The 12,817-nt window shown below is 36.9% G+C and overlaps 1 protein-coding gene across 1 annotated transcript in view; it reads left to right on the plus strand.

Moving 5' to 3' along the window:
* GPC6 (glypican 6) overlaps positions 1-12,817 on the plus strand; it is a 742,847-nt gene that overhangs the window by 29,337 nt on the left and 700,693 nt on the right. The window lies entirely within an intron of this gene.

The raw sequence follows: 12,817 nt of genomic DNA on the forward strand, positions 1-12,817 counted from the left end.
CCAGCAGAGGGTTTGCTGTAGGATCAAAGCTGGCTCTTTCCCAAGCTTCTTTGAGGGACGCAGGTGCAGTGCTTCACTGACCATTACTGAAAGCAAGTTAACTGTGGAGGATAGATCTTTTTAGTAACAAAATTGCCAATTTCAAGTACATAAATTCTTGGAAAGAAATGGTTTTTAGGCTGCAGTGAACTTGTGAGCAGCAAAATGCATATCTGTGATAGGGACTGTGCAGGCAGAGTACAGGGATGTGTTGTGTTCTCAGTGTGATAGGGTTTCATACATTAGAGCAGCAGGATGGATGCTACAGCTGGTGATTGCAGAAGAGTGTGAGGTTAAAAACTGAGTGAAATGTCTGAGGTCAGGTAATGGGACTGAAATCAGAAAAAAATAATCTAGTTAGATCAGTTTCTTGCTAAAAGGCTAGATAGGATTTAAATTCTTGGGGGGTAGGGGGGCAATGGAAGCTGTCCGCATTTCAGAATTTTATTAGCTTGTTTTAAATTATCTGTCATATGCTAGTTCAGCTTTTAGTATGTTCTTCATTTCTGTGCAATGTGCTGGAGAGATTTCCTCCCTAGTGACAGGAAACTGTTTGGAAAATACTTCTTTTTTTTCTGTTTGGGGTTTCTTTGTGCTGATTCTTAAAATATCCCATTATGAAAATATATTTTTTATTCCTAGATGCTCCTGAAACGTCCATTGTGGTGCTGGACTCTCTTAAGTGGTTCAGTATATTTGTACCATGTTCTGTCATCAGAATTTTCTTCTTGTTTGTCAGGTCACCCAGGCAGTGTTTATGCTTTAAGGACTAAATAGAATGTCTTTAGAATATAATTTGCAGAAATGGGGCCTAAATACGAATGATACATTAATTATATTCACATTAAGACTATGCTTAATAAGAGAAATCTTTCTTGCCTGTTACAACCTCTCAGAAGATTCCATTGCTCTTGCTTTTTCAGACTCTCCTATGATTTGAAGCTTACCTGCAGACCCTTTACAGTTTTGCTTTCTTTTTATTTGTCTCCAATAAAAGCTACTGCTTTCTTCCTCTGCTATCTGCTTACTTCAGAGTTGTGAACAGATCAGTTCCTGATGGAGAAATGTGTGCTTAATTCATAACAGAATCATTACTAAGACAATTTATAAGGATTTCCTGAGGTAAATGGACTTAATAGTATGCCTCTCATTCACAGAAAAGTATATTTTTTGCCCTTTCTTTTGTATGAAATATAATGACTCCACAGAGGTTTTAAGCATTGGCATAAAATGTGGGTTTGGTATTTCTTTAGGTCTTTAAGATTGTATATCTTTAGCTTTATGCACCTTAGAAAACACAATGTTAAAGCAAGTGCAAAATCTCAGACTGGAAAAATAAAAAAAAATAATATAACAGCAAGATCAAGAACGTCTGAAGGTGTAAAAATTTGTGATATGTACATAAATGTAGAAAGAAAAAAATTATTCTTGATTAACTCTCAGTGATGCAGGTGTTGTATCTTTCCATATTTTATTTCTGAATATTAATAGATCATTTTAGCAATTGGGAACCCTCACTTTCAGTCATTGTTTTGCTTCCGTATATTTCTTGGGAGTGGTTCTGTAAATTAGGTCATAAAGTTCATCCATTTTGTCTGGCAACTCTTCGAAACCAACAAGTCCAAGAATACACGAGGAAGACCCTTATCATTGAGTCCATCAAGTCAGTGCATGTCATAATGAGGCACTTGGGAAGCCCACCTTGCATCCCCTCTGTGTTGATTTAGGTAAGGCAGGTCCTGGTACAGTTAATGGCAGTAGATGGACAGGAGTTGCATGACTGTTGTAAAGGGTTTGATTTCAGCCAGTGGGTCTTTAAATGGCAACAGCAACCGACAAGCACAATATTAAAGCAAGGCAAAGCAAAGCAACTTCCTTCTCCACCAACAAAAACCATTCAGGAACAAAGGTTTCTCACAAAATTGAAGTGATGATCTAATGGCAGTTTTTGCAACAAGACAGGTTAAAACATACCCTAGGTCTACCTTTAGATCTCTTTCAAAACCACTGGAGAATATATGTAATTTCAACAGCATTTTCTGCGATTGCTCGCTGTGAGTAGACTGTACTGCTTTTAAATGGGAAAAAACTCTGTCCCTTCATATACATGTGTAGTTCCCAAAAAAAGCAATGTCTCTATACAAAGTAGTTTCGTGAAAAGGTTTTCAAGTGCTGAGAGGCTTTGAAAGAAATGGTTGATGAACCATTACTGGTGACCTAAAAGCTGTGCATTCAGGATGGAGTTTTCAAAAGCTCTTACTGGGCCTCCATAAAACTTGTGGAAAAAAAGTAATTCTCTTTTGAAAAGTCTGCCCTAAACATGTGAGCTTTCCAGGTGCTGTGGAAGAAGGTGATTGGGCTGTCTTTTGCCCAAGAAAAGCCTGTGGGACCACTACTGATATGCCCTTGTTCTGTCACGGGGCATTTTTGCATTCTGCAAGCAGTCCAGAAATGGAAATTGCCACAGCATCCAAGGACTGTCATAAAATTAAAAATTAGCAATTGAACTCATGTGGAATCAACTCAGTTTTCAGTTGTCTGCTTCTGTCTAACAAGCAAAGCATGTTATTCCTTCATGAAAATGAATTTCTAGTGTAATTGCTTTAATTAAATGGTACTAGATCACTAGCCATATAGAATAAAACCACTGCCCTATTAGACATTCAGGGGCATATAGACATTCAGAAGAGCCCTGGGCAAAAGTTGAAATTGTGGTCTTGTCTAAATTTGTGTCTATTATTAGCATTATTGCTCAAAATATTGCAAACTGTTGTTTCTTCTTCCTGAGCCTCATCTCTTGGGCAGCCCTGGGCTGTATTTATGATTTTTTTTATTATGGTTTGATTTGTTTAGTATTCATTTGTGATTCTTTTCATTATCTAAATTTTTCAGTATCCTTTTTTAGCTTGAGATGTGGTCATTGCTGTAGAGGCAGGGGAGTGCATAGTGGAATGGCCACTTGTGGTTGGATTTAATAATATCTGGGAGGACAGTGTGCAGTCCATTTCTAAATTATAGCAGCTTGAGAATCTTTGTGTATGATAGCTTAGGAAATACAGCAGAGGTATTGCCCGAGTTCAAGAGCACTTGATTAAAATACTATCAAGAGAAACATACTTACCAGGGTGCAGTAACTCTTGAGTCAGTGCTTAAATTCCATTTTCCTGACTGCTGAAATCCAACTGTTGTCTCTCGTTTTCTATATGCATCATAAAAGCTGCATGAATGTGTTGCTGTTTCTCCCAGCCTGATAAAACTTAGAGCCTTGGTGGGTGACACTAGGTTTCATCAGGTTCTAGATAATAAATGCATCACACAATGAAAGGAGCAGTCAGTACCTGTTACATGGATTTTGTAGTGATGGCATCTTTCATCACTTCACTCTGCTTTCTATTTATCTTTTAATTCCTTCTCACACTACCTGTAGTATTTTATCTCCTGCATTATATATTGGGTTTAAAATACTACATTAATAAGTATTTAAAAATTTATAAACATACAAGCTTTCTAGTTAATATTTCTAATGTTCATACTTTTCTGCTTATTCACTCTTTCTAGACTGGAGAACACTCTAACTCTGAGAATTAGACACATGAGCTCCAATGCTCAAATGGGATTCACAAAGTGCAGAAGAGCTTCCATGGATCTCAGTAAACCTGTTGTTTAATCACGGGGGAATGCTGCTGGCTGTAAACAGCACATCAGCACCCATCTCTCACCTAACCTTCCTTTCTAAGCGTAAGGTCAACTCGAGTATGCAGCAAGTTCATCACAGTATCCTGTGGCCCTCAGTGTCTGTGAAAACCCTGCCTGCAGATCTCTCTTTCAAGTGCCACTGGCAATGCCACTGCTTTTATTCCCAGCAAATATATCTTTTATTCCAATCCTTCTGTACTTCTCATGACTGCTAATTTTGTCTCTTTATAATGTTGTTATGTCATCTATTTTTTTGGATGGCTTTTTAAGGAGGCTGGAAATAAAGTTGCCTTTGCCGTCATGAGAAGAATTTAAAAACCCCAAGAAACTGAAACACCCACAAATGAAAGGAGGATTTGGCTGGTGGATGCTGAGCATAGCCACTGACTAATATTTAAATGCCAAGATTAGAATTTTGTTAGCAGCTCTTTATCTTGTACTTGAGAAAGTATAGGCTGCAAGGGTGAGAACTGAGTGCAAGACTGCTGGGGGGCAAACATGGAGTTGAGGGCTTTAAAACCTTCCTCTAGGATCTGTCTAGTTCCTTATGCTAACCAATTACTGAACACATTTCATCAACAGTTATCACAGAAGGATCTGCAGCATACTTCTCTCTCACAGCTGCTCTACCCTCAAAGCTACAGAATCATGCTCTTTTTTCTTTTTCCTCTTGACTACGGAAAGGCTGGAGGGGCTCTTTCCCAGCCAGAATAATGTACAACCCATTTGTGAGGACAATTTCCAGGGAAATTAGATGTTGCAGATAAAGCTTCAGCTCTCCCACCTAAAAGAAGCACTGAATCCATTAGACAAGTATATGTAGGGGACCTGAAAACATCAGATGGATTTTTACCAGTGCTGCCTGAAGGAAAAGAATGATCTCAAGCACATTTTTAAAAGGAGTTTCTTCATTTTAGAAAAGTTGCTTTTATATCTCTGTAGAGATCTAGAGAGAGATAACAGTTAAGATATATATGGTCTCCTTTGCTAATTGCTGGCTACTTTTGGGCTACTTCAGCACAGTTCTCTGAGGTTAATTGGATCCTCCATCAGCCTGGACTGAGTATCTACTTCTGTCATAACATAGTGTACTGTGTAAGGAGCTGTGTGTTCCATACCTGATTTCTTTCTCAGGTCACATAGCCTGATGCTTTGCATAACCTGCAGAGTAGTAGGAGATTGGCTTGAATTGCAGTAGCCAGAGAAAGGAGCTGAACTGTTATGTCTGAAAATATCCTGAATATATCCTTGAATCACAGTATATCCACTGAATAAAGATTCTGAATTTTTTTAAAATGCTTTTCTGGCTGAGATGTATATCCATCCATAGCAAACTTAAGTCTTATTAATGATCTGGATGCTCTTAGTTATTCTTTATGGATTACACCAAGACGGTCTGTTCTCGTATAATGTCTGCAGACTACAAATTGAAATAGGCTGAGCTACATTCAGCTACTGAAAAAAAGGGGAACCAGCACTTTGTGTTACATTTTAAAAGCGTTGGTTAACACTGTACTTCAGATGTGCTTGATCATGATCCGGTGTGTCGTAAAAATATCTAAAAATATGAATTCAGTTTTTTGTGGAAGGTAGGCAGGAGATTATAAACTTGATTTTTATGTTTCATTTTAGCTAAATGCTAGCTTCTCAGCATTCCCATACCTGGAAAATATTTGTGGATATATTAAAGGGACATTCTAGGCACTCAAGAACATTCAAATAGTAAAAGTAGATTGCTTGAATAAACATTCGTCTGAGTTCAGGTCTTCTTCTGGATTACTTTCTTGACTAATGACAACTCTGTATTTTTACTGAGGCTAATTTAAGTGCTTGATATCCTTCTTCACTTCTTATAGTTTTTTTCCATTTGGAGTGACATGAATTAACCTTAGAGCATGCCTACAAATGAGTGATCTAATATCTAGACTATGCTGCTAATGGTGTTGCATTTACTGCTGAACTAGGAAGGAGAATTAGGTACCTTAGTGTCTGGCTGTCTGTGATCTAGCAGCCAGCTTAATTGGACAGCAGCAGCTCCTTGAATTAACAAGTCCTGCTGGCAGCACACACCTGATTCCCAGCATGAGCAGAGGGGGTTGCAAAGGAAAAGAGATCTGAAAAAAAAAAAAAATCTGCAAAAATGAAGGTATTTTTTTTCCATTCTTTAATTTTTTCCCCTTGATAATTATTAGATTGTGATCAAACACTAACTATGTTTCAGGAGCTGCTAGCTGAAAAATACTTTCTAGATTTTTAAATTTTGGCAGAAAGCTTGGATTTTGTATTTTTCTTGTTAAATCTTGGAACAGAACAGTCTTATTTATAGTAAACACTGACAGAACATGGGATTTATAATGAAAAATTATGCTACTTTGGTAACAAATAACTTTTCATATCACTTTGTCTAGTCAGTGCATGGATTTTGATAGTGAATCAGTGAGTATTTGGTGGTGTTTTTTGAAGTATTTTTGACACAGGCAAGGAGAAATTATGGCATAGATAATTATGCTAGACCATCTCAAACTAATTATTCAAGAGCTGTAAAAATGGGTTTGGTGGGGGAGTCCCAGTTCTTTAACCATTATGTGTTTCCTTGACTGTGGAATATAGGAAATGAAAATGATTTTCAGCCTTTTGTCATTTTTATCTGCATGAAAAAGCTGAATCATTCAATATGTTAGTTAGTTGCAGCTAAATGTGATGCTCATAATCTCCTTCCTGTATCTGTGTTTGTCTGTGTCTCTGTGTATGTGTAGGACTTCTGAACCTGGTAAAATTGTAAGGTTATTTAAATGTAGGACATAACCTTAAAAGATGTCCAGCCTTATAATATAGTAACTGCAACTGTTCCACCTATTCACTCCTCTCTTTTGCTATAGTATGGATTTTGTATGCTTTTGGTTTTCATTTAAACTCTTCCTCCTTTTTGTTTAATTTCCCCCCCTCGTCTGCCTGGTATCTTGGCTGTCTACTTAAAAGAGAAAAGGCCTAAAAAAACTAAAATTGAAGACGACCAGTTTCTTGAGGATTTATGTCCCTTGGTTAATAATTGAATTATAGAGGTCTTCTTTTATCTCTGAATGTGCATATATTCTGGTGATGGTATGCTGGCTGCCACACTTGACAGCAGAAATGGGCTGATAAGATTGTTAGCACCCTGCATGTTAATACAAAGATCCTGGTCTCTCTTCTTTCCAGCAGCTGCCGCTTTCAAAATTTATAAGAGTGTAACTATCTTTGAGATTTCTATCTCCTCAGTCACTTTCATTTAGTTGAAATCAGACTACTTAGTTCAGAAATTACAAGGAGAGGACACACAGACTGTGTTATATTGTTGCTCAGTCTTGTTTCCATAGGAAACCAGGCTAAAAACAGCCTGAAAAAGTCAGCTTTATCTTTTGCTAAAAAAAAAAAAAAAAAAATCCCCTCCTAGTTTTAATGCTGTAGATCATAAAATAGTTGAGGATACTCAGGAGAAATTACATCAAGGTAAATTATTTTTATTTTGTGCCTAATCACACATCACCTTCTGCTAGAAAGAAGCTTTTCACTTGACCAGGAGTAGGTAGGAGTAATCCAGATACGGATTACTGGATGGAGAGCCTTTTCTGCCTAAACCTTTCCATGTTGTCTCCTATGGATGAATGCTGACATCTTGTTACATGAATCTATGAGGAGGAAAAGTAGATGAAGGAAGCGGGAAGAGGACTACAGAAAGGTAGAAGATTGTTTCTCCCCTACCTGCTGTTGAAGATACAGAAAAGGCTTTTCTTCTGCCTGAACTCTGCTGTTTTTCAAAGCCTCATTTCTCTACAGGTGTGCAGGTAATATTATTAAACTAATTGGAAGTACACGAGGAAAGAAATCAAAGGTACAACCTTCCAGTTTTATACTGCAGCAAGAAGAAGCCTTGGCTGTAGAATTTAATGTGATACACATGTCAAAATAAAAGAAGTAATATTTGCCTAATCATGAAAGATCTTTCAAAAACTCAGCATCCCATAGAGATGCATGATTCGAGAAACAGGAACTTCTAAGAATAGTTTCACCTCAAAAAAATATTGCATACAAAACGATGTTGAATTGTTTAATAACACAACTTTGGACATCTCACATCATATTTTCAGGAAAAAAAATTGCCACTGTTTTAATGGGAAAAAGGAAACTGAATTAAAAAGCAGACAGTCTATTTGCCAAGTACAAATAAATCAGTAAATTAGAACAGCTTAAATTGAGCACTGTAAAATTTGAAGACGTTTGGCTTGGCAGGCTTGATGGAAACTTGTCTAAGTACTAATTAGTTCTGTATTTTTTTTTCTGGGTAAAACATCTTTTTTCTGGTCTAGTAATGAATTACTGAGTCTTTGGGGTAAGTATTGGTCAGTCAGGTCTCACAAAAATAACATACATTTTATTCTAGTACATGTAACAGGCAAGCTGTGTGTAGACCAGCTTACTACTCATAGATATGGGCAAACTAAAGGCTTAATAAACTGAAATGATCCCTGTATTTTCAGGAATTCAAATAATGATTTTTATATAGTAATAGATTCAGAAGTATAAAGTTCTGAAAATGGCATAGTACATGTAAGTGAAGACTCTCTTAAACTGAGTGCAGCCATAGATAATCCACCTAATTGGTATTGGATGGTTGTTTAAGGGTTAAGCATCAAGCTCTAAGTGAGCTACAGTTACCTCAGCTCCTTCTGTAGGCAGTGGAGAGAAAGGGGCATCTCCAGAGTGTGGCTCATCCTGTGCCAAGTGTGTGACTAGCATGAATGTAGGGAAAAGTGAAAAAGAGAGATAATCTCATTCAGAATAGAGGGAGTATTTAAACATTTGTCACTGATCTTAAAACTTATGTTTCACCTTCAGAGCTGGGCTTCAGACACGTGGTGAGTTTCCTGGCGACATTTGCAGTGTATCACATAAAAGCACATTGAGATATGTTTAGGTAGTGGCATAGGAACTGTGTCAGGTAAGGTTTTGTTTTTTTTTTTGTTTTTTTTTTTTTTTTTTTTTTTTTTTTTTTGTTTTTTTTTTTTTTTTCTAAAGCATTTTGCAAATGGAGCAAGATTATGACAAGATGCAGGTAGGATATATCTTTCTCTCCAGTTCACTCAGAGATAGTTTGATTGGCTTATTGAGTTCTAAAAAGCCTTTTTCTCTACTATTATTTAATCAAACTTCGTAGTAGCAAATATATTCAATAGCAGTTTTACCATCTGAGGAGCAGACTCTGATTGCTGATTCCCACAGTAATGGATCCGAAAGATGATGTTACGACAGCCGCCATTTTTATTTCATTGATTGAGGACAGTAATGAGATCAAAATCATACATCTAAAACTGGTTCATTTAAGCCTTTAATGAGCTGTGTGATATGAAGGCTTTTTCCATGTCTTACAGTATAGACACTGTGAAGTAGGAAAAATACAGATAAGCAAAACATCTGAAAGAAGTACATAATTTTTATACACTACAGAAATAGTAATGTTCTGGATTTTTAAACCGTTCTAGTAAGGTCTGTGGTTGATCAAGGACTTGTGTGAAGTTATATGAAGCTGCAATGTCAATTTGGCTTGCAGACAGAAATTATTTGCCATTGTTACCCAAGGAAGGTATGTGCACTGGAGCATGTGTTTATGGAGTTTGTTGGTGCCCAGTGGTTACACTCCGTAGGGTCAGGGGTCCACTGTTTGGAGAGCTGGGAGATGCTGATCAGAAAGCAATGCTGTTTACATTTCAGTCTAATATAAAATGTGATTAAAGAGGTGGGAAATGCTCCTAGGAGGACAACTGAAGGCAGGAAGCTTCCAGTACCAGGGAAACAGCCATGAAAACTAGCACTGTGCAGAAGTAGCACATGCATCTTTTTATTCATTTACTTACCTGTGTGCCATTTTTAATGATTTTCAAATTTTACCATAAGATTACAGGCCCTTGCTTATTTGTATTGATTAAGGGACAAGTGTGTTCATCTGCCAAATCAATATGTATGTAATTTTTCAGGTGTATCACTCAGCTCTTCTGGAATTGCATTCCTTTGGTGTGCAGTTTCTAATGGGCTGGCATGCCATTTATTGATACTGAACTGAAATACATAAACTTTAGTATATTCAGTAGAACTGCAGATTTGTATTACTGTCCTAAGAGCTTGTCCTGAAACAACCCATCCCTTGGTTTGGTATCTTGCTTCTTGAATTTATGGGGTGTAAAACAGTCGGTGGAATTAATCACAGCTAAAAGAATTACAGTTCAGCTGTATTGTGTAGGCTAAAACCTGCATTTATTCATGCAATATAGCAGCTGCCCAGGAAGTCTGGTTTGCTAGTCCCAACATATTGATGGGTTCATTCAAATGTTCCAAATCCCATGAAGAACAAGAAATTAGTTTTACTAACCAGAAATTAGTTTTACTTAGTTGATGGTATTTTATCTTAAAAGTAAGAACATACTGAAACATCAGTATCTTTCTAGTGTTAACAAGAATAATTTAAAAAACTCCAAACCAAAGCAAAACCAACCACCAAACCCACAGGCTTGAAATTTCTCCAAGTAGTGACACTGTCAATATCACATCTGCCCCTATTTGTCTATAAAATTATTTCATATATTTTAACCATAGTATTTTATTCTTTATTCGCTTTCCTTCCTGTCACTGTTTTTCCCTGTTGTCTAAGTAGATCTTAATCTCCTTATCCAAACTTTTTTCTACCAGTTGAACCTGACATTTTTCTTTTTCTCAATAATTCATGTTTATATTTTTTAAAATGAGTTTCAGGTAGATATTCTTGACACATGTTGTTTTCTTCTCAAATGCCAGTTGTAGTGTGGAGAACAAATTAAAAACCATTTAAATTCATGTTGATAAATGAAGGTCAACAACTGTTTCCCTCACCTATTTTCTTTGGATGATAGACTGCAATGCAGAATATATTAACTGCTTCAGCACTGGGTTCCAAAACAATTGCATTATGTTCCGATCTTGAAACCTGCCTTTTGCATTTTAAAAAATCCCATTTAATCAGTGCCAAGTTGACTGTATTTAAATCTTTGAAGAGGTCTTCTGAAAGCCTGTCTTGCAGTGTAGAGCCAGGTAGTCACTCTGTTTGTGTTACACGTGCCTCCCTGATCTTTGTGCGACCACAAGGCACTGGAAGATTTCTGTTCTTAGGCAGCATACCAGCCATTATTACAGGACCATTCTGTTTATTTCAGCCTCTTCCAGTGCTTTCTGTGTCCACATCACCAGCCTGTCCTGCCACAGAGGCCGAGCAGAAGCTATTCCCTCTCCTCAGCAGGGCCTGGAGGGGCAAAAGAAAAGGAAGCAGCCAGTACCATTGTGACAGAGAGCTGCAAGACCAGAAAAAGCCTTGCATGTTTGTGGTGACACTCTTTCTCCATCGCCAGTTTTTCTTTTTGAAATATTTTATTTTATAAATAAATATTAATTTTTTAAGTTTGTTTGCATCTTTATCCTTCACTCTCCCACACCTGGAAGAGGAGAGGGAAAATTATGACCATTTTGAGCCAAGCTCTCTCCAGGCCTGAGGAGAGGTCCAGGATGATTATGGATGAAGGTAGATGTATTTGGTATGGAAGTAGATAGCCTAAATGTTCCCAGGTGTGGGTGATCCACCATTTCTGAAGACCTGTTTGGGTCTTCACCACCTCATTATCAATTTTTTTTCTTCTATATAGTCTGAATCAACTCCCTTTTGATTTAAAACTTTTGCTCCTTGTTTTATTGTTACAGACCTACTAATGTGCTGATTAACCACAGTGGCTTTGAACGAGGGCACATTCAGGCACTGACGGACTTCTTGGAGCATCTAGTTGTCAAATCCATCTCCACAGTGTGTGTCAGGAGAGAATTCTTCCAGAAGAGTTTGTGTTTTGTTCAGAGGCAGTAGTTTTTTTTTTTTTCCTAGGGACCACAAAAAGCAGCTTTGTTGACACATTTCAGTTTGCTGCTGCTCCAGAGTGTGAAGAGACATGTTATCAGATGAGACCAGAGAAGAAATTCATAAAGCTATTGCATTGCAAATCTTTTCTGCCTTTTCTGATCTGATTTCAGTCTGGAATGGAATATCTGAAAAATTGTTCCATACTTAAACAACAGACCTCAACCAGATATTAGGTTAAAGATTTTTTTGTTCAAAATTTATTGCCAAAATTTGAAATTCCTGAAAGTAAGGAATGCCATAGAAAATTTTGAGCACTACAAAGGCTGAAACTTCCTATCTCCATTAAATAGCTCCATGAATTTGCTTTTAGCAGTGTCTCTAGAAATAATGAGAAATAGCACAGAATGACAGTGCCATTATCATAGTGCTGATTATAATTGGATACACATTAGAATAGCTTCACATTGTGGTTAGCTGTTCAGATTAGGATTATTATAGGTTTAGAGTTCTTGATTTTAAAAAGGTTTACCATGGAAATTAGTTGCTTTCTGTGACATACCTATCATAGGTTTACCAAGATTTAACAGAGAGAAGTGTAACAAAAATGTTCTTTCTTTATGCAGACTGATGTTATTTAATTTTCTGTTTATAAAAGTGTTGGAGTAGTACCCCAATGAAAAACGCTTTTTATCTTACATGTTAAAGACATTTGTAAAATTACTGCATGCCAAATCACTCTAAGTAACGCTATCTACCAGCTGTAACAAGATTATTACAAGGCTTCTCTAAATGATTAGTCCACTTTCCAGCTCCTTTGAACTTGCTTTTAACATGTGTATATGCACATATAAATTGGTATTAGTAAAATCTTTCCTGATTTCTAAGAATTGCTGGAGAGAGACAAAGAGAGACAGGTGGTTCTAATATTGCACAGTTTGTATTTGATAGTCACATGTCCTCCAGCACTGATCTAGGATTTAATTTTTTAATGTATTTGGCATAATACAGGGTAGATGTTTTTAGTAAACATGGAAATGCTTTTCTCAGATGTTTCCTTGCAGAATTTTAATTTAGTTGTCAGTAATTCCCTGAATCCTTTAGAAACCGGTATTTTTTAGCTACCGTTAATCTCTACTACTCTGTCTTCAAACTCCTGTTTTCCAGGGGAGTTCA

The sequence above is a fragment of the Sylvia atricapilla genome, chromosome 2 (genome assembly GCF_009819655.1).
Source record: "Sylvia atricapilla isolate bSylAtr1 chromosome 2, bSylAtr1.pri, whole genome shotgun sequence".
Lineage (NCBI taxonomy): Eukaryota > Metazoa > Chordata > Aves > Passeriformes > Sylviidae > Sylvia > Sylvia atricapilla.